Source organism: Lutra lutra, chromosome 4 (assembly GCF_902655055.1).
Source record: "Lutra lutra chromosome 4, mLutLut1.2, whole genome shotgun sequence".
In the NCBI taxonomy this organism is placed as follows: Eukaryota; Metazoa; Chordata; class Mammalia; order Carnivora; family Mustelidae; genus Lutra; species Lutra lutra.
Genome location: NC_062281.1, coordinates 93,598,850 through 93,625,151, shown reverse-complemented (window position 1 = coordinate 93,625,151; position 26,302 = coordinate 93,598,850). Strand labels below are relative to the sequence as shown.

General features: G+C 44.6%; 1 pseudogene; it reads right to left on the bottom strand.

Moving 5' to 3' along the window:
- Positions 1–23,677, bottom strand: part of LOC125097335 (myomegalin-like) — a 52,028-nt pseudogene extending 28,351 nt beyond the window's left edge.
- Between the last annotated feature and the right edge of the window lie 2,625 nt (positions 23,678–26,302).

The window sequence follows — 26,302 nt, the reverse complement described above, 5'->3', positions numbered from 1 at the left end:
AACTCATCTTCGACAAAGCAGGAAAGAATGTCCAATGGAACAAAGACAGCCTCTTCAATAAATGGTGTTGGGAAAATTGGACAGCCACATGCAGAAAAATGAAATTGGATCATTTCCTTACACCACACACGAAAATAGACTCAAAATGGATGAAGGATCTCAACGTGAGAAAGGAATCCATCAAAATCCTCGAGGAGAACACAGGCAGCAACCTCTTCGACATCAGCCGCAGCAACATCTTCCTAGGAACATCACCAAAGGCAAGGGAAGCAAGGGCAAAAATGAACTTTTGGGATTTTATCAAGATCAAAAGCTTTTGCACAGCAAAGGAAACAGTTAACAAAACCAAAAGACAACTGACAGAATGGGAGAAGATATTTGCAAATGACATATCAGATAAAGGGCTAGTGTCCAAAATCTATAAAGAACTTAGCAAACTCAACACCCAAAGAACAAATAATCCAATCAAGAAATGGGCAGAGGACATGAACAGACATTTCTGCAAAGAAGACATCCAGATGGCCAACAGACACATGAAAAAGTGCTCCATATCACTCGGCATCAGGGAAATACAAATCAAAACCACCATGAGATATCACCTCACACCAGTCAGAATGGCTAAAATGAACAAGTCAGGAAATGACAGATGCTGGCGAGGATGCGGAGAAAGGGGAACCCTCCTACACTGTTGGTGGGAATGCAAGCTGGTGCAACCACTCTGGAAAACAGCATGGAGGTTCCTCAAAATGTTGAAAATAGAACTACCCTATGACCCTGCAATTGCACCGCTGGGTATTTACCCTAAAGATACAAACATAGTGATCCGAAGGGGCACGTGCACCCGAATGTTTATAGCAGCAATGTCTACAATAGCCAAACTATGGAAAGAACCTAGATGTCCATCAACAGACGAATGGATAAAGAAGATATGGTATATATACACAATGGAATACTATGCAGCCATCAAAAGAAATGAAATCTTGCCATTTGCGACGACGTGGATGGAACTAGAGGGTATCATGCTTAGCGAAATAAGTCAATCGGAGAAAGACAACTATCATATGATCTCCCTGATATGAGGGAGAGGAGATGCAACATGGGGGGTCGAGGGGGTAGGAGAAGAGTAAATGAAACAAGATGGGATTGGGAGGGAGACAAACCATAAGTGACTCTTAATCTCACAAAACCAACTGAGGGTTGATGGGGGGAGGGGGTTGGGAGAGGGGGTGGGGTTATGGATATTGGGGAGGGTATGTGCTATGGTGAGTGTTGTGAAGTGTGTAAACCTGGCGATTCCCAGACCTGTACCCCTGGGGATAAAAATATATGTTTATAAAGCTGTAAAAAAAAAAAAAAAAAAAAAAAGAAAGGATGAATCCCCAAGTTTTGTAGCAACATGGACGGGACTGGAAGAGATTATGCTGAGTGAAATAAGTCAAGGAGAGAGAGTCAATTATCATATGGTTTCACTTATTTGTGGAGCATAACAAATAGCATGGAGGACAAGGGGAGATGGAGAGGAGAAGGGAGTTGAGGGAAATTGGAAGGGGAGGTGAACCATGAGAGACTATGGACTCTGAAAAACGATCTGAGAATTTTGAAGGGGTGGGGGGTGGGAGGTTGGGGGCACCAGGTGGTGGGTATTGTAGAGGGCACGGATTGCATGGAGCACTGGGTGTGGTGCAAAAATAATGAATACTGTTATGCTGAAAAAAAATAAAAAATTAAAAAAAAAAAAAGAATGAAAGGAATGGGGAAAAGATGGAGAAAATGAAGCTATTTCTTGTCCTGATGTCTCCTTGGGGGTGGCTATCATTCAGCATAATGATGGCCAACAAGGCGAAGGGCCAGGGTTGCCACCCAAGAGCCAGGCTTAGCGGACCCCTCTGCCTTCTCCCTTGCTGGGGACTTCCAACATACATATTCTATGTTCATCTTGGAAACAACCGGCTAAAGCAGGCAAGGTGGCATAGCTGTATCCCAGGCAGCTATGAGAGCCTCTCCCAGCTGTCCCAGGCACAGAGGGGTCAGAACATCCACACATTAATGCTACCAATCACCCCTGGGTGTGAGTTTGTCCTTGCCCCTGTGACAAGCCTCTCTACACCTGCAACTCCTCTGAGAGTATGAGGGCTCACCCTGAGGAGGGCAGAAGCGGGCTAGGACTGTGGGGAAATGTGCATTCCTCATGCGTGTCATTCGAGTCTCATGGAGACAAACCTGAGAATCTCAAATCAACGCATTCATTCACCAAAAGAAAAATCAAGGTCTTGGTAAAGTGACTCAGACACTATAGCTTGCATGCCAGTCTGGGCATTCAAATCACTTAGGAAAAATTCTTAATGCGTGCAGTTGCTTCAGGCTCTGCTCTACTAAGTCATTAACTTTGGGAGGAGGGCTTGGAAACTTGCATTTAAAGTAGATCTCCACAGATGACCATGATGTAGTCCATCTATGGACAAGTCTTTAGGGACCCTGGGACATTCTGATGTCTGAATCTGTCTCCTCTTTCCTAAAAACAGTTATATGGCAGGAAGCCTGTGGATGGAGCAGAAACCAAGACTGATCTGGAGAGAATGCCTCCGTGGAAAACAATGAGCACATTCTAATCACATCCCTCACCCCAGGATGCTGATACACAGTCAGAGAAACACTGCGAGGACACCCACATTGCCCAGTGACACAGGTCAGGCATCCTTCAGGTAGGCATTCTGATTTTAAAACCCCTGGCCTTCTGCTCCTTTTTGACCCCAGAGCATTTGCATAGATGTCTATAGCACTAAGCATACAGGTTTTCCCCTGGGCCAGCCGCTGCCTACTCTGGCCCAGAAACTTCAAGCCCCAGCTCAGAAAGGGTCAGAAACATCCCCTTCTTAAGATTTTGGCTGATGGGCTCTCAGGAGAAATGGGAGCCACAGAAGGACAGCACTGTGCCTTCTGCAGGCACCTTATGACAAAGCACACTGAGGGCAGCCATCCAGTAGTGGCAAGACGTAGGAGGCAGGGACAGGCTTGCCGTCTTCTTGACATCACTGGTGTGGGGCTCTAACCGAACAGCACACTCCTGGCAATTAGGTTGGGGCAGGTAAATGAAATGTACCCCTCCCACTGGCTGCAGGACAGGCACTATGTACATACCAAGGGCTGCCCAGATGTTCGTAAATCCATGAATGAATGACCATGCAATGTGAACAGAATCTTGTAGGATCCTGAAGCATCCTGAGCTGTTGCAGAGGCTTGCCCTGAAGAAAAATGGATCATGCTTCCAGGCTAGCCATGAAGTGACTTTCTTTTTATTCTGTGGTGACTATAATCATGGGAGAGACCTCTTTTGCCTCTTTGCTCCCCAGAGTGAAATGAAAGAAAGAAATGAAAATGTTTACTTTAAAAGGATTCTCTGACTACTGGTCAAAATTGGTATTCTGATCAAAGTCTACTGCAGATCTCTGATTTGCCTAAAATATTTAGAACCAAGAAAATGCAGACACAATTGGTGGACTAGGAAGGCCTCTTGATTTCATCTAGGATCTGATGCCTAGAAGCCTCTGACAGTGGAAACATTTGTCCCTGAAGAAAAGTCAAACAGGCTGCTGAGGGAGAGGAGATAGCCCTCCCGCTGTGTTGGCTATCACATACCTGGATGGGCCTGGCTGCCCTCCTGGGGGGGGGCGGTTCTAGGGAGCTGGCAAGCTGATGGGGTTGCTGCTCGGTTCAGCCTTAAGCCCCGAGGTGCACTGGTTGCTGATGGCTTAGAAGACAGTACAGTGGAATGACTCAAATGATGGATGGAATCTACAAAACCCATGAATGAAAGAAAATGTTTGGTGGTCAACAAAGAACTGGAATCTGGCCTTCTATTGAACCAGGGGTACCAAGGCAGGGCCTGGCTTTCTGGGAAAGCACCAAGCACAAACACGGTGAGCCGTGTTCATTTCCTTGCTTGCAGATAGCTTCTTGAGGGAGGCAAATCACCTTAGAGGTGAGAGTGGGGCCCAGACCTAGAAACCGTGAAAATGGCATTTCCAAAAGTACCAGGTGGGAATGACAGCATCCGTGACTGCTGACAGACACCCAGGGGACACTAGCTCAGGACATGCAGTGAGCAAGACCTCTGCAGGAGGAAGATGATGTCCCATTTGAAGAAGGAAGTCAGACAGATGATCTGTGCTCATGAGACAATGAGGAAGAGCCTGCTCTTCCCACTGCGCTTCCCCTTGGGTCTACCAGCTTGCAAATGCAGTGGAGACCCAGTGACACCCTGCGGAGTCAGGAGCAGAGCAAAGATCCTGAGACACTGGGGCCTGTACTTGGTGCTTGGTCCCAGGGCCACGTTCAGCCTGACACACAGCAGAGAGGATCTATAAGGCCTGGCTAGAGAAACAGGAGGTTACCTGAGTGACCACGCAGAGCCTTCTTCTCTTCGTAGTGTGTGTACTCGCTGGCTACATCCATGTCAGAACAGGCTTCCAGCTCAGCTCATCAGACAGGAAGGAGGAGCTGCTGGGAGAGTGCCGGGAGTCCAACAAGGCATGGCTGCTGGAGGGTGTGAGGGACCGGGTATCCAGCTTGGCCTGCTGGACCTCAATCACTTTCTCCTTCTCCAGTAGTTCTCTGCTGAGCCTAGTGCGGTGGAAGGAGACAATAGGTGAAGCCAAGGGCACCGGCCCAACTTGTCCTGACCAAGCACACGGGAAAAAACACCTAAGTCAAGGGAACCTTTTCTGTGAAGAACCATCAAAATAACCTATCACTGATTAGGGGCAGAGAGTAGGTGGGGTGCAGTGGGAGAAAGAGGGGCAATCACCACAGGACACAGGCCACGGGAGACACTGGGAACTAGCAGAGACTCAGCCAGCCCTGTAAGGCACAGCTGCTCCAAGTGCGGCCCCAAGAACTGCTGGTTACCAGTCTCCAAGAAGGTAAGTACAGTAACTGAAGGTAAGCAGTGACAAACACAGAGCAGTCTGGCATCGCCCTTGACAACCGAGAGCAGGATGCGTGGAATCATGTGGATGATTGAGGTACAGCCCAGGTATGTGTCTGGGATGGATTAGCAATGAAAACAAAACCAAAACCCTTTGCTCTTCACCGCAGGGACTCGGAGCAGCACCCGTGGTCTAAAGCAGGCTTCTGACAGAGAGAGGCTTGGACTAGAGGCTACAGCTACGGATTTTGAGCCCATATTTTACTGTACATGGTAATATTCTCTGCAGTGACTCATTGAAAACTGGTTTCCGAAAGACTATAGCCTCCCAGTCATCTGCAATACCCAGGCCTTTCCCCTCCAAGGAACTACATTATGGTTCTTCAATTCTTTTTTCCCCCAGGGGGAACTGGACTATTACTAAATGAGCTGCCAACTTAGCTTAGGGTAAGTCAACTTAGCAGCACAGCCTCATCTTTAAACACCCGGGAAGAAAGCAGAGAAGAGCCTTGGGGGTGCCAAGACCCCTGGAACCTGGTTAGTTTCCTGTTGGGTCAGACTGAGTCTAGGTTACCAAACCTGGAGAATAATTACATGATAGAAATCAACAAAATTATAGCAAAAGAGAGGCTAAAGTGTCTCATGAATAAATGAACATGTTATAATCAGCATTTCCCTGCCCTGATTTGTAAAGTTACAGTCACCCTGGACCCCTTGGGCCTTGTTCCTGATTCCTTTACCAGATCCTATTTCAAGTTACCTGAAGGCCAGCGGTTCAAGTCCAACTTGATCTTTCTCACTTTTATGATCCTCTGAAAGCCAAACTCAGAAAGACATGGTAAGAAATTAAACAGATCCCACTTCCTACATTATAAATGCAAGAGCATCTGTGGGTACAGAATGGTGATCCCTCTGTGTATGTCCAAGACATATAGGAGAATTACTTGGGAAGGTTGTAGATTGTATCCTCAGGGGGGAGACCTGTGGGCTCTCTTGAACTCACCAGGCAGACCTCCCCTGACCTGGCGATCAGCCTCAGGACTTCCTCTACTCTAAATCAATGCAAAGAAGTTTGAAGCGCACTTGCTCAGCTTCTCTCTGGAATATTCCACCTTCTAAGCCTGCCACAGACTCACTCCCAGATGCATGCTCTTTGTCCCATCACAGCATTCATGGAGAGCACACTCTTGCTCTGAGAGATGACAAACTGTCCTGTCCCACCTCTGCACCTGCCACCAGTGTGTGGGATGGTTGGCCCCCAAGACTGATTCCACTATCTCTTGGTACTCTCAGGAAATGTTTTCTAAGTAAAGAGCTCCAATAATAACCCGTATTCCTAGCCCTTGACATTCAGTGCCCAAGCCACGTCCAAAGGGCAGGGTGCTTTAACTATATTGGAATTATATTCACTAATGACACCCTGTGATAAACAAAGAGACACTGAAAGGCTAAACCATTGCCCAAAGCAAATTAATGGCAGCATCCAGGCTACCACTTGGGTCTTGCAATTCTCAGGGCAGGCTCTTTTCACTATGATGACATCCTCCGATCTCTTCTCCCATTCTCCCCCTTAGCACTGGATGGACACAGCCTGCTTCCCTAAAGGTCACTTGCCATGAGTGCTCCAGTTTCTGCATTGCAATCATGACCTCCAAATCCTGTGTTTCTCCTCAGTGTTCCCCACCAACCAGTTCTGATCCTGTAATGGCCTGAGAAAATGAATTGGAATCAGCACCTCTGTTAAAAGACTGTGGTGGAGGTGTGGTGGCCACATGGGCTTGGGGCTGTGGGAGTGACCGAGTGTGTGCCAAAGCCCTGTGGCCAACTTACTGGTGCTGAGTTTGCTGGTAAGCCTCTCTGTCAACTGGCTTCCCTGGGCAAGTTGCTCTCAGAAGCTCTGCCCTAGGTAGTAGTCAATGTCATTGCTCCTAAGAAGGTCCTCAAAAGATTTTACTGTATCTTTTGCATGCTGGGTGAGAAGGTAACAGATGCCTCTCCCTTCTTGTATCTTCTGGCATTGGTACGACAGCTCTCAGGCCTGATCCTGAATCAGGGAATCATATTTCCTAATACAGGAGAGAAGAGGAAAAAGTAAGAATGAAAACGAGTGAATGTGAAATTACGGGCCTTCAGTAGAGTTTTCCATGAGAACATTTCAAAGGAGCTCCCCAGGCAAAATTCTGGCATAGAAACCAATGTATTTAAGAGTAAATCCTGCTCTAGTACATGATGTCAGTTTAGCAATTTAGTGATTCTTACAATGTTTTGTGCAAGTTAGCCCTACATCCAGGAAAATACTAGGTCTGTGGAGGTAAATATGGTGCCCAATTTTACATTCTTCATGGGACTAGTAGAGTGTAGATTCACAGCTGATACTCAAGAAACACTAACTGTATTTATTGAGTAGATATTCAATAGACACAATAAATAAAAATAAGTTCAGTGACTAGAATCACTTAATCCTGGGATGCCTGGCTGGCTGGCTCAGTAAGAAGAGCTCATGACTCTTGATGACAGGGTCAGGAGTTCAAGCCCCACGTTGGGTGGAGACATTATGTAAAATAAATAAATACATAAACTTGGGGGTGGAGGAATCACTTAATCCTAAATCTAGATAAGATCTTTCTATTCTATTCTATTCTATTCTATTTGGAAGATCATCTCTATTATGACAGACTGTTTTGCCAAGAAGGACATTACATTCCTGTTCCACATGTTGTTTTGCCAATGTGCCTTTGCTCATTCTCTCATTGGCAGGTAGAGGCTGTTCTCCACCTCCTTAAATTTGGGCAAGCTCTGTGAGCACTGTGACTCAGGTAATAAGGGAAGCGACACTGTGCTAAGTTGAGTAGCTCTGAACTGTCCTGGCAACTTCTACTTCCGCTCTGTTGGAAGCCAGCCGCCATATAGAAGTGGAACTACCCTGAGACCACTTGAGAGGCCCATCCCAAGAAGAAAGACCCTGGAAGACAAAGCCAAAGGGGGACAGAGAGAAGGCAAGGAGCATCATATCACCAGACACATGAAGCCATCAGATGGCTGCCCCAGGAGAGACCTCCAAGCAACAGCCACAATGATGAGCTCTATAAATCCACATGAATTATTGTTTGAGGCCACTAAGCTTTTGCATGTTCTGATACTCAGTGCAGATAACAAGGACAGATAGCCGGTGTCTTCCAACACAAAGTATCAAAAACAGTAACAGTTATGGTAAGTTGTACTGAGAGCTTAATATATGTTAGGCAATTTTGATCACTTGTACTAATTGGTTTAAACCCAGTAACCACGTGTTGAGATAGGTTCTCTTAGTCTCCTCATTTAATAGGTAAGGAAAGAGCCCAGAAAGTCTAAATAAGTTGAACAGCTAGAAAGTGCCAGAGTTAGGATTCAGACCCAGGCAATCTGACTCCAGTATTCCTACTACACCACATATCCAGTCGCTTTACTAATAGATTCCTGAGAGGAAATCCCAGAGACCTGGTGTCTCCCAAGCAGGGCCTACTGACCTTTCTTTGGATCTAGGCCTAGCCTTGAAGTAGGCACTCTTCTGATCACCCTATTGGGTTCTCTCTTCTACTGCCTGGGCTAGCCCACCTCCAACACAAACTTAGACATTTTCAATCCTATCAGGTCCAAAGAGTGTCCCCCTTACCCAGGCCAGGAGGCTGATGTCAATTCCACTGCCAGCTTCCCTTCTACTCCAGTTTTCAGGAGCTGTGCCTCTAGCTGGGACACTCTCTAGATCAGACTCTCCCGATCCTTTTTAGCCTGAATCCCCGGTGGGTAGGAAACCCCAGTGCCATCAGACAGCCACCCCTCATCCTTGTCAGTGACACTGTGAGGTGAGGATCCCTCGAGGATGTCAATGGCCTTCAGCTTTCGCGATGTCTCCAGACTAGATGAATAATCACTTGTAACTGAGAGGGACCGGATCTGGCTCTTGAGGTTCTGGATGATCTTGTTGGCATTCTGCAGCTGGGCCTTCATGTCTTCGATGTCCTTCTGCAGGAGAGAGATGTCTTCCAACTTTCCGTATGCACGGAACTCCTCCTGCTTCCCTCAAGGGCTCTTCAAAGGCTTCTTTCCTGGGGGGCTAGCTGCTGAAGACTCCAGGCACCACTCCATCAGGGCTGTTTCCCTGAGGCTGTCGTGCTCCTCACACTCTGAGAGAAGACAAAGCTACACTGTGCTGCTGAGGCTTGGAGGCAACTCTGGTGCCAGGGATAGGAATCACTAGAGCGAAAGTTGAGGCAGTACTTTATTCAGCTCCATGCTTTACTAGCATTCAGACACGGTATTTCCACCCACTCAATAGCCTGAAGGTCAGGAACCAGGTACAGTCACCTTCCACTGCCCTGAGTGTTTTTTCTTTTTTCAATTTCAGTTTGGTGGGTGTCTCTACAGTCAATGTCCTTCTAGGATGGAAAAACAGATTTTTTAGCTTAGGGTTTACATGTCTCCACAAGCTCATCAGGTCTCTTCAGTAAAAAGTAAGCCTTAGATGATCATCAGTTGGACAGAACTTTCCTTCTTTTAATCAACAGCAGTATGTTGGAAACTAATTAGAGACATTCCCAATCACACTCAGCCTCGTGTTGGACAAGAGTTCTCTGCCAAACTTCCTGTGCCTCACGGGTCCTGGGTCCCCTTCCGTCTACCATACCCCTGGGCCCTACTCCTCATTAGGTGTGGGACTGACCAGCAGATCCCAGATGGGAAGGCCGACTCCAGGGAGGCCAGGTGAGCCCTGCCCTTGAGTTCCTACCGGGACTGGTACTCTCTTCCCGCTCAGCTTCATTCTCACTTCGGCCGCAGGTCTCATAGCCCAGATCCTGGAGGTCCACCTGCACCTGCTTGCTGTCCTGCTTCACCAAGGATTCACCTGCTTGGGAAGAGACAGAGGGTGTCACAGGGGCTCTCGGAATGCCCCACGTACCCCCTCAACCTCAGTGGCACGTGCCCTAGCCCTCAAGGGGCAGGGAGTTTACAGCCAAAGTAGAATGGATGCTTCTTTGGACCCAAGTGGGAGAAGAGACCACTCACTCCAGGCAGGACTTCCCTCCACCAGGATGAGCCTCTGTGGGCCACTGGTGATCTCACCTACAACAACTGAGGCTTTGTGGAGATCAGATATCTTTATGTTGGGTATATATATATATTATCATCCCTAGAAGCCCCCATGAAACTAGCAAGTGCTTTATCCACAGAGGCTCAGTAAATATGTGAATGGGGTTGAACTAATTTAGAGTCCTAAAACATCAAGATCCATACAGTTCTATAACATAGCTACTAGCCCACCGCAAATATCATCCTCAGTGGGGCTCACAGCATTCCCGTTGAGATCAGGAACACAACAAGGATGCCACTCTCACCACTCTTCTTCAACATAGTATTAGAAGTCCTAGCAACAGCAATCAGACAACAAAGAGAAATAAAAGGTATTCGAATTGGCAATGAAGAAGTCAAAGTCTCTCTCTACGCAGATGACATGATACTTTATATGGAAAACCCAAAAGACTCCACCCCTAAACTACTAGAACTCACACAGCAATTAAGTAATGTGGCAGGATACAAAGTCAATGTACAGAAATCAGTTGCTTTCTTATGCGTTAACAATGAAAATACAGAAAGGGAAATTAGAGAATTGATTCCATTTACTATAGCACCAAGAACCATCAGATACCTGGGAATAAACCTAACCAAGGAGGTAAAAGATTTATACTCGAGGAACTACAGAACACTCATGAAGACACAAAAAGATGGAAGACCATTCCATGCCCTTGGATCAGAAGAATAAACATTGTTAAAATGTCTATACTGCCTAGAGCAATCTTTACTTTTAATGCATTCCAATCAAAATTCTACTGGTATTTTTCCAAGAGCTGAAGCAAACAATCCTAAAATTTGTATGGAATCAGAAGAGACCCCGAATCGCTAAGGAAATGTTGAAAAAGAAAAACAAAACTGGGGGCATCACGTTGCCTGATTTCAAGCTTTCCTACAAAGCTGTGATCACCAAGACAGCATGGTACTGGCATAAAAACAGACACATAGACGAGTGGAACAGAGCAGAGAGTCCAGATATGGACCCTCAACTCTATGGTCAAATAATCTTCAACAAAGCAGGAAAAAATATGCAGTGGAGAAAAGACAGTCTCTTCAATAAATGGTGGTGGGAAAATTGGACAGCCATATGTAGAAGAATGAAACTCAACCATTCTCTTACATCATTCACAAAGATAAACTCGAGATGGATAAAAGACCTCAACGTGAGACAGGAATCCATCAGAATCCTAGAGAAGAACATAGGCAATAACCTCTTCGATATCAGCCATAGCAACTTCTTTCAAGATATGTCTCCAAAGGCAAAGGAAGCAGAAGCGAAGATCAACTTCTGGGACTTCATCAAGATCACAAGCTTCTTCACAGCAAAGGAAACAGTCAACAAAACAAAACCCACGGGATGGGAGAAGATATTTACAAATGACAGTACAGGCAAAAGGCTGATATCCAGGATCTATAAAGAACTTCTCAAACTCAACACACACAAAACAGATACTCATGTCAAAAAATGGGCAGAAGGCATGAACAGACCCTTCTCCAATGAAGACATACAAATGGCTAAGAGACACATGAAAAAATGTTCATCATCACTAGCCATCAGGGAGATTGAAATAAAAATCACATTGAGATACCACCTTACACCAGTTAGAATAGCCAAAATTAACAACATAGGAAACAATGTGTGTTGGAGAGGATGTGAAGAAAGGGGAACCCTCTTACACTGTTGGTGGGAATGGAAGTTGGTACAGCCACTTTGGAGAACAGTGTGGAGATTCCTTGAGAAATTAAAAATAGAGCTTCCCTATGACCCTGCCATTGCACTACTGGGTATTTACCCCAAAGATACAGATGTAGTGAAAAGAAGGGCCATCTGTACCCCAATGTCCATGGCAGCAATGGCCACAATCGCCAAACTGTGGGAAAATCCAAGATGCCCTTCAACGGACGAATGGATAAGGAAGATGTGGTCCAGATACACTATGGAGTATTATGCCTCCATCAGAAAGGAGGAATACCCAACTTTTGTAGCAACATGGACAGGACTGGAAGAGTGAAATAAGTCAAGCAGAGAGAGTCAGTTATCATATGGTTTCACTTATTTGTGGAGCATAACAAATAACATGGAGGACATAGGGAGATGGAGAGGAGAAGGGAGTTGAGGGAAATTGGAAGGGGAGGCAAACCATGAGAGACTATGGACTCTCAAAAACAATCTGAGAGTTTTGAGGGGGTGGGGGATGGGAGGTTGTGGGAGCCAGGTGGTGGGTATTATGGAGGGCACATATTGCATGGAGCACTGGGTGTGGTGCATAAACAATGAATTCTGTTACGCTGAAAAGAAATTAAAAAAAATAATTCTGCAATAAACACAGGGGTGCAAATATCTTTAAAAAAATAAAAAATATTTTAAAAATAAAAATAAATAAAAATTTTAAAAAGATAGCTACTAGCCACATGTGACTACTTCATATTAAATTAATTAAAAGTAAACAAAATTCCGAAGTTGAATTAGACACATCTCATGTGCTCCATAAGCATTTCAATCACCGTAGGAAGTTCTAGTAGAAAGCATGGATTCTAAACCAACGGTGATGGTATATTTTTGACGATTGTGATTTGGTGCCAAGAGGAGGAGAGAAACTATCAGTATAAGTTGAGAGATGTAAAGGATTTTGCTGACTATAGCAGAAATCAGTAAACCTAGATCTTAGCCCGTTTCTTCCCTATATGCTCACTGCAAACTTGCTTTGTTTTTTGTTCTTCTCTGCCAGGTGTGAAAACTGAAGTTAAATAACCATTTCCACAATTCTAGGACACTGGTTGGGATTAAATTTGTTTTGAGGCTGTGGAAGAAAAGGGAAGTCTACAAAGCACGTAGGCAGCTTTCTTAGTGATGGTGAACCTAAGACTTACTAAGCATGACTCTGTATTTCTCCATCTGGTTGGCCTGGGCAAAGACCGTGGCTTCTGATATCAGCAGCCTCTCCTGGAGGTCTTGGTAGCCTTGTCTGCACTGGGCCAGCTGGGAGAGCAGGTGCTTCGTGGACCCAGGAAGGCTAAATTCTGATGGGGTCCCAGGGTCTTGGGCCTGGGGCCAGTTATCCAGCTGTGAAAAGAGCCAGCATAGGGACCAGGCAGTAACAGTCCCAGGCAGTCCCTTTCTGACCCCCCCCCCACCCCGTGGACTATATTCATGGGTTTGTTCCAGCATTCCTCAAGCCCTATGGTAGTGGCTTGCTTTCCAGCTCCAAGCTCCTGCAGGGCTAGGATAATGTTTTATTCATCTCTGTATTTTCAGCACAAAGTACAGTGCCACTAGAGTCTACTGAGGGGCTCTCAGTTAAAGGTTGGTTCAGCGGTTAAAGAAAGGGTAGAAACCTCTCCTCATCTATCCTCATGCTCCTGTCCCAGCCTTGTCCTCCACTCCCCCCACCCCGAATCCTCTCTAGTCTCCATTTACTCAATAGTCAGCAAAGCCCCTCCCCTTAGGAGGATCCCAACAGCCCAATCCTGTGGCCCATGAACAGACACCTAGGATGGACTGTGATGAAAATGGCAGTGATACGGAGAGATGTCATTACACACCACGGGGCTGCCTTAAGTCCCGTGTATCCCTATATGGCATCCTATTGAAATGACCTGTTTTATGCCATCTTTCCCCACCACACTGCAGTCTTACGGGCAGAGACCAGGTCTCTCTGCCTGCTGCCCAATGCCTAGTGTGCCATCTGGAAAATGAAACACTATTTATGAAAAATTAATTACCCAAGTAATGTTTGTGAAACAATGTTGTAAAAGCTTTTCCAAAAGCTGAATGTGTACGGAATATTATTACCACTGCTTGGGGTTCAAAGGTGCCCTTCCCTCAGTCCCTTCTGACCCATGGAGCAGAACTGTTTTAGGTAAAAACTGTTACTTCCAGGCCTTCTCCATAGGTCTCTATTTCCATCTAAACCCACACTTACTTGGTGGTGGCCATCCACGGTGAGGCAGCCCCAAGGTCAAGACTCTGGGGTCTGGGGCAGGGCTTTATGGTCATGAACTCCTCTTCCTGGCATTGGGGCTTCTCAGGAGAACAGAACAGCTCTGTGTTCATTCTGTCGATCTCCCAGGCCAGGCGTGCAAGGAGCTCTGGGCTAAGCTTATTATTCCCGTCCTTACTGCTCAGCACGAGCTGTTCTTTGAGGAGGCTGATGATGTTGTGGGCATTCTTCAGTTTTCCATGGAGCTTTCTGAACTCAGCCTGAAGGCTACTCTCATTCAGACCCCCTCTGGCTACCACAGTTTCTACTGCCACCTCGCCCTTCTCCTTGTCTTCCTCGATCTCCCATCCATCAGACATTGCTTCACCCATCTGCTCTTTCAGCTCTACATTTTCAAGGCAAAGGCTCAGCATGGTGTTCCTGCAGGAAACACACACACACCATGAGGGGGTTACTCCTCTCTCAGCCTCAGTTTCTGTAGCCCCCATCTCAGCCCAGCAGAGACTCAGAGACACCCCAAAGCAGGAAGCCACCTCAGAGATGGACAAGGGCTCCCTTATTGGATAGACTCAGGAGGAGAGACTCCCGCATTACCACAGCTACTTGGTGACAACACAGTCAGTCCCTAAAAATTCTTGGACTCAACACACATGATCTAGTTGTCTTTATCCTGGTCATCTAGCCTCATGTTCTTTTTTTTTTATGATTTTATTTATTTGAGATAGAGAGAGAATGAGAGCATAAGTAGTAAGTAGTGGCAGAGGCAGGGGGAGAGGAAGAGGGAGAAGCAGGCCCCCCACTGAGCAGAGAGCTGGATACGGGACTTGATCCCAGAACAGGGGATCATGGCCCAAGTCAAAAGCAAATGCTCAGCCAACTGAGCTACCCAGGCATCCCCTCATTCTCATGTTCTACTTTTCACTGGTCTCTGGAATAAACAAGGGTACTTACAGTGTTAAGAAAAAAAAATAAAGAATAAGAAAGACCTTTCCTGGGACAAATTTATTATGGGTCCTACAATTCTATTATTTATCATTGGTCAGTTTTCAACCACTGGATGAGAAATTGGGACCTAGGAAAACAAGAAATAAATAATACCAATCAGAACTGCAATCAAATGTACTTCTGTAATTATTTGCTTTACATCTGGCTCTTTCGATAAATCATCTTCATGAGGTCAGGGACTCTTCCTATCCTGTTCACCCTGTATCCCCAGAGCCTCCACAGTGCCTGCCACATAAAACATGCATACTTGTAGAAGACATAAAATGGATAATCAACTAATTTTCACCATGACATTCTAGACTCCATCCTTTCTTCACACCGAACCCTTCGCCAGGGTTGGATGGAAGTGTTAAAAAAATCAACAACATTGCTTTAACAAAGCAATTCATTTAAATAAGCAGTTTGCTTAACCTCTTTGAGCCTCAGTATCCTTTTATTTATTTATCTTTTCTTTAAATGTGGATTTTTTAAAAGATTTTATTTATTTATTTGACAGACAGAGATCACAAGTAGGCAGAGAGGCAGGCAGAGAGAGAGGAGGAAGCAGGCTCCCTGCTGAGCAGAGAGCCCGATGCGGGGCTCAATCCCAGGACTGTGGGATCATGACCTGAGCCAGAAGGCAGAGGCTTTAACCCACTGAGCCACCCAGGTGCCCCACTTAGTATCCTTTTATATAAAATAAGGATAACTCATACTTAGTAGAGCTACTGGATGCTTAAATGGAATTGCATATATGGTCTAGTCAGTTCAGCGTCTATAACAGATGAGTCATTTTATTCTGCTATACCAGCTGCAGACCTGAAAAGTACTAACATCAGAATTCTATGAGGTACTTGTAAAACAGAACAAAACAGAACAAAACAAAAACCCCCCACAAATTTAGAGCTAAGGCCTATGGATCTACATTTTACTTAAGTCCTGCAGGTGATCCGTAAGCACGCTGTATTGAGAACTGCTGACTAGAAGAGGCACAAGAAACTAGTAATTCATATCTAAAGAATTAGCAGTTGGCTCTCCCCCTAGATTGTGTTTCTTAGAATCCTGAACTGGCTGGCTCAGACAGAAGAGCATGTGACTCTTGATCTCGAGGTTGCCCCATGGTGAGCAGAGAGATTACTTCAACAACAATCATGGGCTTTCACTTAAGTAGAATTTCATTTCAGTAGAAAAAAATATCATGGGGGCACCTGGGTGACTCAATCGTTTATGCATCTGACTCTTGATTTCAGCTCAGGTCATAATCTCAGGGCTGTGAGATTGAGCTCCACATCAGGCTCTGCACCAGGCATGGAGGCTGTTCAAGATTCTCTCTCTCCTCTCCTTCCAACCCTCCCCCTCCTTGTGCATATGCTCTCACATGTACTCTCTTTTTCTCTGTTAAAAAAAAGAAAGAAAGAAAGAAAGAAAGAAAGAAAGAAAGAAAGAAAGAGTAAGGAAGAAAGGGGTGCTTGGGTGTCTTCAGTCCTTTAAGTGTCTGCCTTCAGCTCAGGTCATGATCCCAGGGTCCTCGGTTCAAGCCCTACATTGGGCTCCCTGCTCAACAGAGAGCCTGCTTCTCCCTCCCCCTCTGCCTGCTGCTCTATGTACTTGTGCTCTCTCTATATTTCTATCAAATAAATAAAAATCTTAAAAAAAGGAAGGAATATCATAATTCAGTGTAAAAGAACCAGCATGAATGATGATCACAAGAGTATTTCCAAGACTGTTCTAAAAAGTATACAGCATAGAAGAAAAGACTTAGATATTAAAAATTCAGAGGCAGGCGTCTAGCCATGGACTAATATGCAACTTTGAGCAAGCTGCTAGAACTTTTTAGACTGGTGTTTCCTTGTCTATGAAATAAGGATTAGGCTAGATGCCAAGGTCCTCTTCAGCACTAATATTATTCTATGACGTGGGGACGTTTAAGTGGCACATAATAGGCAGGGAAACTATAGGGCGTGAATTAGAAATTGTACAATTGCACTGCTGTGCTCTAAACAACAGGCCTCATGATGATTATGACCCTCAGGGATGAACGAATGAATGGATTCGTCCGACCTTATCAGTATGTTCCCTAAGCATCTTTTGAAAAATGCCATGAAAACCAGAGTGGTCAGGGGCACCTGGGTGGCTCAGTCAGCTAAGTGTCTGCTGTAGGCTAAGGTCATGATCCCAGGATGCTGGGATCAAGCCCCGAGTCAGGCTCCCTGCTCAGCAGGGAATCCGCTTCTCCCTCTCCTCCCAACATGTGCTCTATCTCTGTCTGTCTCTCAAATAAATAAAGAAAATATTAAAAGAAAAAAACACATGGTGGTCAATCTAACCCATGAATCAGCTATATATCACTTCTGTAAAGTTAACAAACAGCAGATATTGTTAAAAGTACTGTTCCATGATTTAGGGATTCATGCTGCTAAGAGAGAGCTGAGTGGAAGAAAAGGGGGCCCTGTATACATCATCTTCCCTCAGGGACTCTTCTGGTTCCACACGCAGCAGTAGGGTAGTCATGGGTAGTCATGTAGGGTAGTCATGGGTAGTAGGACATTCTTCAAAATGTTCCAGTCATACACTGGCAGATTTTCACTTGTGACTCTATGGCTAATAATGGGCATTATTACACGGAATTAAGGCCAGATTTAAATAATTTGAATGATCACCATTATCCAATATTATTGAGTTTTCTCTTAAGAATTTGAACCATTAATGCACAAAGCTTGGGATGTGGACCAGGAAGCCCTAGAGCAGCACAAATGCCTTCGTTGCAGTGAGGTGAACTCCCTAGCCTATGGTGACTTCCGGATTAGCAGGCTCTCCTCCTCTGGGCAGTGTCCTACCTGATGTGGGCCACAGAGGAGAATCCTGCTTCCTCAATTTGAGCCTTTAGCTCTTTCAGTTCCCCCTCAGCTCTCCTCTTCTCCTCTAAGTGTTGGTGCATCTCGGCCCTCAGGTGGAGCATTTCCTCCTAAAGAACTCTGTTATTGTTCCCTCCTGCTGAGGAAGGAGGGGGAAGACATGCATTCTGGGTCTCCACAGTTGCTAGGATTTTCTCCAAGGCCACCTTGATGAGCTGAAAGAAAATCATAATTTATAAAGAAGTTAGGTCATGAGAGAGGATTCAAGAGGAACATCAGATTGCAAAGGCAGCCATTAATGGGAACAAAAAAGACAGCCCTAAAATGAGCTCGCCCTAAGGACTTCCTCAGCTACAAGGGCCCTGGAGACTGGTCTGGATGGGGAGGACACGAGAGAGCCGGTGTTCGGAACTGCCGCCATGGGCAAAGAGCCACATCCAGATGTGGGTCAGAAAAAAAAAAAAAAAAAAAAAAAACAAAAAACAAGCCTATCATAAATAAAAACCCAATGCAAACAATTGAGTTTTACCCAGGACCAGAGAATGTGGATGCTGTGATTCTTCTCTCCCTGGGGAACCGAGTCTCCTGACATGCTTCTTACAAGACAGGAAACTTCCTTGACACCACAACATCCAAGTCCTTGACTATAAAGATCTCGGCTTGAGACACCAGCTCTCAGAGCCTAAGGCCAAGCCTGCACCTCATGGCCTAAAAAGGAAGACTGAGACAGGAGGCACTCAGCCACAGGTAAAACAGCAGTTTAAGTTCACTGGCAGCAGGAGAATCACACCCCATAACTACGGAGAAGTTAAAGTGAGGCCACCTGCCCACTTGTTGCTTATCACTCTTGCGCTGATGCTGACAGGCAAACTCTCTTTACAAATCTAAGCACCTGAGGAGAAAACAAGGTGGAAACAACTTCCCAACACCTTTCTATGTTCCGTGGATACTCCTGAAGTTACTCTTCAGTGCGTCAACTCAAGCAGATCGTGTAGCTTTTCCTCAAAGGAGAATTTTTAAAAAGACTTTTTTATTGTTCATCTTGGGTTCCTTTCCAATTTCCCCCACACTCTTAAAAGTAGAGAAACCAAAACCTGAGTATGAAAACCCACTCCGTGTGTGACTAGGTATTTTTCTGCAAGGGTTTCTTGTCCATCCATCCAATATTAATCTTAATACATCCCATAGACATGTTGCTTCTTTCTCCTCTTGCGACTGCACTTTGGGGTTCTACTTAGTTTCGGGTCTATGTTGACCTCCCAATTTCCCACCTCTCTACCACAGCTATTTCGGGCTTCTGGTGTTTCTTCTATCTGTATTAACAGTGTGACTTGTACTTGTCACTGGTAAATTCATTCTGGCTATTCAGAATCATTTCTCAATGATCAAAGTCTTCAAAATATTTTATGGGCATCTCCATAAATCAAGTAGTAGCCACTCAATTGGGCATGATTTGGAGAATTAATTACATGCTTTATACCTTCATTCAGGTTACAAATATATAGAACAGAACAGGGCCCAGAGCTGCTTACATGGATCAATGACTGACAGAGCTGCTTGGCCTGGCACAAAGCCACAGACTTCTGCTAGTAATGGAGCTTGGTAAGACCTAGGCTGCATGGGTGGAGTCGATTCACAGCATGAATTTGCCAGTAACACAGCCATTGAGGTTGCAAAGAAAGAGAATGAAGAAAGATGCATAGACACAGCTGCTCATTTCCCAGGCCTTCCTCGGGTTCTGAGCCTGACTTTTGCCTCTCTTGTTCTCCTACCAGGCTCAGTTAGCTTGGCCTATCTCCACATGTGCCACCAAGCACTTGGGACAAAGTAAAGAAAGGGGGACTGGATAAAACCACTTCTGAAAATTTAGGACTTCAACCCCTCATTTAAATTATGAGATGTTACCTTTCTATATAAACCCTTTCCAATGAACTTAACTAAAATAAACATTGGCAGGGCACCTGGGTGACTCAGTCGGTTAAGCATCTGCCTTCAGCCTCAGGTCTTGATCTCAGGGTCCTGGGACTGAGTCCCACATTGGGCTTCCTGCTCAGTGGGGAGTCTGCTTCCTCCTCTGCCCCTGTCCTTGCTTGTACTCTCTTTCTCTCTCTCTCAAATAAATAAAACCTTTAAAAACATAAATAAGCATTACCATCAGCTTTGAATATGGGCACTTTATTCTTTGCTAAAAACTAAGTGTTCTTTCTCTTTAAAAATAACATCTCACTTTCGGGCTCCTGGGTGGGTCAGTTGATCAAGTGTTTGCCTTCGGCTCAGGTCATGATCCCAGGGTCCTGGGATCGAGCTCCATGTTGGGCTACCTGATCAGCAGGGAGTCTGCTTATCCCTCTCCCCCTACCCCCTGCTCGTGCTCTCTCTCTCAAATAAATAAATCAAAAAAATCTCATTTTAATGATATCTTTTTTTTAAGTGGGCTCCATACCCAGGGATGAGCACAACATGGCACCTGAATTCATGACCTAGAGATCAAGACCTCAGCTAAGATCAAGACCTGGATGCCGGAGTAACTGACTGAGCCACAGGTGCCCCATCTATACCTATCTATTTTTATACTACCTTCTGAATGTATGTTTTCTTTCACTGATTTAAATATACATAGTGTCTTTAAAAATAAAAAAAAAAAAAGAACCATGGAATGTCTATACCAGAAAGGACCTGAAGGTACACCTGGTCTAATTTCCCACTTTAAAATTAGAAAATAGAGCTATGATTTGTTTCCCAGCTAATTTGGGTTCTGTGTCAGCGGAAGCCTACTTTAGGCTAACTTATCTTTAAAATTGAAATGCAAATGTATGAAAAATGACTCAGAATCTAGCTTTTTAATAAGTTTTTCTTGCTCATCTATGGAAAGTTGACATTTCTATATATTTTTCCCAAATAAAATCCCAGGGCTTTCAGTATGTGTGGTGTTAGTATAAATCCTTTAGGTCTATTGTTAATTATATCTCATACAGTTTCCACCCCACTGGCCAGTTCCTAATTCATTTGTTCAATTGCTTCCATGGTAAAATTAAACCTCTTTTGTGTGTGCTGGGTTTCCTTTTACCCTACAGAAATTCATATGCAAGTCTGATCTCCTGTTTGAATCGCACTGTTTTATTTTTACCCTATGACGTATGTTTCACAATGTAAATCAGTTCTCACACATGTGAAAGGTATTAATGATTTTTTTTTTTCAAGTTCTTCACACGAAGTCTACTGACTTTTTTCTCCATCATTGCATTTGCCACTTGATAACTTTTTTCTGTTGCACACATTCAAATGAAGAAAGGCAATGTTTGATTGATTTCGCAGGCATTTCCTAGTTATTTATCAGAGACCTTGCATTTGCTTGAGAATGGGATTTTGTGGGAGATACCTGGGGAAAATTACCAACATAGCCAGAACTGAGACTTCCAGATGTGAATGAGTCTAAAAATAAGGATGAAGCAACTTGCTTTGGCCAAAAGATAGCTCTTGCCTTGGAAGGAACACAATGTGGGATGCGTTTGTTAGGGGACATCTGTGTATACTTGAGGTAGGGAGGTAGCTTGGTGTTGAATAAAGTTTACCTTCCAAGAATGCGGCAAAGAGGAACTCAGAACCTAACTGTAAGAGTCTATTTCTCTGGAAACCAGCAAACACAGTTGGACACAAAACAAATCTGGACACAAAACAGTTATGGCAAAACAAGCTTTATTTATTTGGAAGCCGGAGAGTCACGCATTCAAACTCCAGAAAAGCTGAAGTGAATCTACAATGATTTCATACAACAAGGTTCCTCCTACACAAAACTAGACATTGATTTTCAAGGAAAGGTGATGGAAAGAAAATTATGCTTATCCAAGATATCTCCATCCAGCAGGTATATAAATTTGTCCATCATGAGCCCTATCCAAAGGCTAACAAATAATTCATTAAGTATCTCTGCCTAGCAGTAGGGAAGCCATTGCAAGGGAAATATACATGCCCCAATGCAAAAGGTTTAGTCCAGGGTTGATCTGACCTTCTCAAAATGTCATCTGGTTATTTGCTCCATGCTAGGCTATAGGAAGGAAGGTTGAGAAGGAATAACTTTACAAACCTGTTTGCCTACAACTGAGAACTAGAGCAAAGGGCTCACATGACTACTCATAGTTAAGATCATGTCAATCAAATTTTGGCTGTCTTCACATCTGTGCCTCTTGTTCACTTTTTCTGGAACTAATCCTGTCCACAGCAGCAATAATCACATGACTGGCTGATACCCCAATCTAACTCTTAGAATGGACATTTGCTTATCTTGCATATGCCTCTCTTCTCCCCAGAGCCCCTCAGTGGAAAGAGTGGGAGGCAGAGGGATCTGTCTGGAGAGGCAATCCTGTACATAATTAAAGTCACAAGCATTGGTTAGGAGAACTTAGAAGAAGCTGTTCAAGCAAAAGGAGAAGTGGAATTCATGCAAGAATTTAAGGGAGAAGTAAGGGTAATGTATGGCTAGAGCAACAAAAAGGGGATCTTGGTAGAAGGGGAAGAAATGGTGTTGAGAATGTGAGGTATCCCAGACAACCAACTACTCATGTCCTCACGAGCCAAAGACTGTGCCAAGTCCAGTGAGATTTTAGGAATGCGCATGTACGTTCTTTTTGTTGGTCTCCTTTTTTTATTATACAGGAGGTATAGAGGCAGACCCAGAGAGCCTCATTTTCCCAGCAGTTTCTCTAATAGCTCCAAGGAAGCTATCCCTGGAAAAGCCCAGCTACTTCTACAGAAGGACAGATACCAAATGATCCACTTTCTCCTGAATAACTCAGAGACTCACAGGCACAGTCCATGTAGGAGGTGTGATTGCTAAGTGTCACTGGGCAAGGTGGAGACACACAGGAGTGCCAGTGAGTGCACTGGGATCACTGTCAGTGACTTAATCTCTGAGGTCCAAGGCATTCAACTCTTGAGCTTGTGAACTGCTGGTTACACCTTCAGTGATGGCTGTTGTGAACAGTATTTCAGCCCTGGGTACCAAGTTCTGAGGTTTGATAGGGGCTTGCTCTTGAAGTGTCACCTGCTGGTCACTGATTTGTCCCAACCTGGGTGGTCTGTCAGGTTGTCCAACAGACTTCTGTTTTGTGTAATGAGATTTCACCAAGACAGATCCCTGCTTTGGAAGCATTTCCGATCCTCTTGGAGGTTCTCAGCACTTTTCCTGAAGTGGATCTTGGGCCTGCCACCTCCCCCAGCAGCCGTCTGATGACTCCCTGTCTTCTGTGGTGTGTTTCTGATTAAAAAAAACAAAAACAAAAACAAAACAAACAAACAAAACAAAACAAAACAAAAAAAAAAAAACAAGAGGGGAACTGTCCATGGTCTTGTTGTAAGTACAAATTCTTCTGAAGCTAGAGCTATAGGTAGTACATAGGTGGTACAGAGAGGCGAAGGTGGGAAGGAGGAGCAAGAGATAGAAGGAGGGGGGGGGAGAAAAGGTGGATTGGAGAGAAAAGTGGAGTGAGGATAGGGGTTGGCTGGCAAGGTGGCTGGGAAGCTCAGGGAGGGTGGAAAGAAGACTGGGAAGTGGTTTTGAGAAAAAGAGAGCTTCTTACTCTAGGCTTTCAAGGGCTGCAGGAGACTACCAGACCCCAAAGGGCTATGAGCCTGCCACCCTGGGAACCCAGAACCTGACTTGGACTTACTTGCTGGTTACTGTGTGCAGCTTCCTCCTTGATGCTGTCTGTGAACTCGGCGCTAGTGTCTTCTGTATCGTCCCCTGAAGCTGCACCTGGAAGTGAGTCCAGAAGAGAAAGGTGATTCCCTTCACAGGTGGCTTTCAGACAGCAGCTAAAATTACACTTTTTGCCATCTCCCTCTGATTTCTCCCTTTCCCCCATATGCATGGCCCCCTAGCCAGCAGGGCTGAAGTTGGAAACTCTGTACCAAATCTGCAGAAAAGACTTATATCACTGATACTTTCTAATATTTAAGCTTAAGACTTAAAACATTCACTGACTTTGACTGCACGGACCTGTACCTAAGGAGCTGCTGTTAGATAGAGTGGTTACCCCCTCACCTATTTCCAGAAAGCCTGAACTATTTCCTGTACTGCCAGCCTGGCTATATAACAGCTTTGTCTTTTGAAACATGGGCCCAACACGACTAACCTTTTCTCCACCATTGAGTACTGAGAGGGTCCCTGATTAAGGGAGACCTGCTTTTTCCCATCCTTTTCCATTTCTGGGGTCATGGGGTGGCCATATCTCTGAGGAACACCCCTCTAGGGGTTGTGCATTCTACAGAAGCTCAGGACTAGTCAAGACTCAAGGCACAGAATGATTTTGGTGTTTCCTAATTCCTTCCTTTAACCTCCCCACCTCTCTCAAACTCTTGTTCAATGCCTCCAGCATCTTTTGCCTGAAGGGTTTCTTATAGTTCTTCTACTTCCAAGTGAGTTTTAATACATTCTTTTGTTTCTTAAAGATGGACATAGTCATCCGAGGACACAAACATCCATTTCTGGCACTAAGGGAGGAACAATAGCTGCAGTTTGTGGTCTGGGCAAAGATCTGAGACACTGTTGACTAATAGAACTTTTTGTAATTCTATGCATGTGCTGCCCAATACAGTAGACACATGTGGTTACTGAGCACTCAAAATGGGCTAAGGTGATTGAGGAACTAATTTTTTTATTTAATTCAAATTTAAATTCAGCTAGGCACACAGGGCTCATGGCCACCATATTGGACAGAACAAAGCTGGAGCATTTCTTCCTCTCCATATCTGCTATAATAAAATACTGTCCATCCAATTTTAGATTAAGACTTGTGGCCCACATTACTGATTTCTTCTGAAGTTGGAGGAATTTATGATGGTTAATTCATTTTAACACGAAAGAAAATCTACCATGACACTCCCCGTGTCTACAGAACAGGTCTTATAGAAACTGCCTAAGGTAGAGAAACCTGAGATGTCATTCTGATTCTGGCCTCAGCAACCAACCTATTAAAACTCCTCTTATGGCCACCGAGTAACCTGTGCCTGAAAGAGATTAGGTGGTTTGTCCACGGTTACACAGATAGTACTGACAAGAGCTGTGCCAAGAGGTCAAGTCTCTGGACTTTCAGACAGAGGCAACTCACTGCTCCTTCTGGTGACAAATCAGATCTTTATCTTTGATTCTTCCTCCAAGACCAAAGAACCTGCTCCTGAGCTCAGACATCCATGGACAAATAATGAGCATCCACTATCCTCTCTGCAGAAAAGGTGAATAGGACCATCTCACACCTTCATTCCATCTCTTGTCATCGGCAAGTTCATGCCAGAGTATTTGCAATGATCCAGGCCAATCTTACTAAAAGGTAGTAAGTATGTTGCCCTAACAACCTAATCTTATGACTCATTCCATGAATGTTGTATTAACGTTGGACCAACTTCCTGTGCCCTGTTCAATAATGTCCTACCTACAAGAGGTAACTCCACCACTCAGATTGTTAGGGATTCCTTGTCAGACATTGTACAAGGGGGATTACCCATACTTACTCTTTCAAACCAGCCCCAGGACCATCTCATTCACAATAGTAGCTGCAGAGAGATGGATGAAGATACTCCCTAAGCTTTGGAAACTCACTGAAATCCAGGATGCTAATTCACTTGTGGGCATCCATATCTTACTATGCTTATTTTGGAAAATCATTCCCTGTACAACAGTAGAGATCAGAATCTTTTATTTTTTCCTTGTAAAGGAAATGAATGTCCCACTCAATGACAGATTAAGAAAACATGGTTCTCACATTGTTTCTCCTCTGAGCTTCGGGCTAGAGAATGTTCCTGTGGTTGAAGAAAGTTCAGCTGGATGAGTTGAACTCATCTCCATTATTAATCTTGGGGGCTTGTGTGGCCATGCTGCCCCACATCCCAGGGGGATTCCTGGGCTAGGTTCCAGGAATAAGGTTAAGGGACAATTGGAAAAAGTGACTGTCACTGGTCTTGAAGGCTTTCATCTCACATGTTCTGCCCTCCACTTACCTTTGTTGGCCTTTCTGATGCCATGTATGCATTTTTAGAAAACATTCTCTCTGCAGTTCACTCAGGGTCACAATACCATGGTTTTGACTTCATCAGGAGTTAAATGGAGACAAAGTAAGCATGCCCATTTCATCCCAATGTTCTACTACATAGTAGTTTTGCTTTCCTCATTTGCTTTTAGCTAATTTAGTCTGGTGTAGTTCCTTTAGGGAAATTTCAACAGTTGCTCAGCCTTTTGCCAATTTGAATTAGAATGCTGAAGGCTGTTGGGGGAGGGAGCCAGAATACAGTTGAAAAAGTTTTATAGAAAAAATTGAAATGAGTAAGTTATTTCACATAAAGCCCTGCAGGTTTGCACTAGCACCTTTGTTACCATTTTTTAAATCAAGGACAGTAATTTCTCTTTTTTGAGGGAATACCCTTTTCTAAGCTTTTACAAGGCAACAAAATGCTATCTTCTAAACCAACTGGTGTTGTTCTAAATTTCTGATTTAAATCTA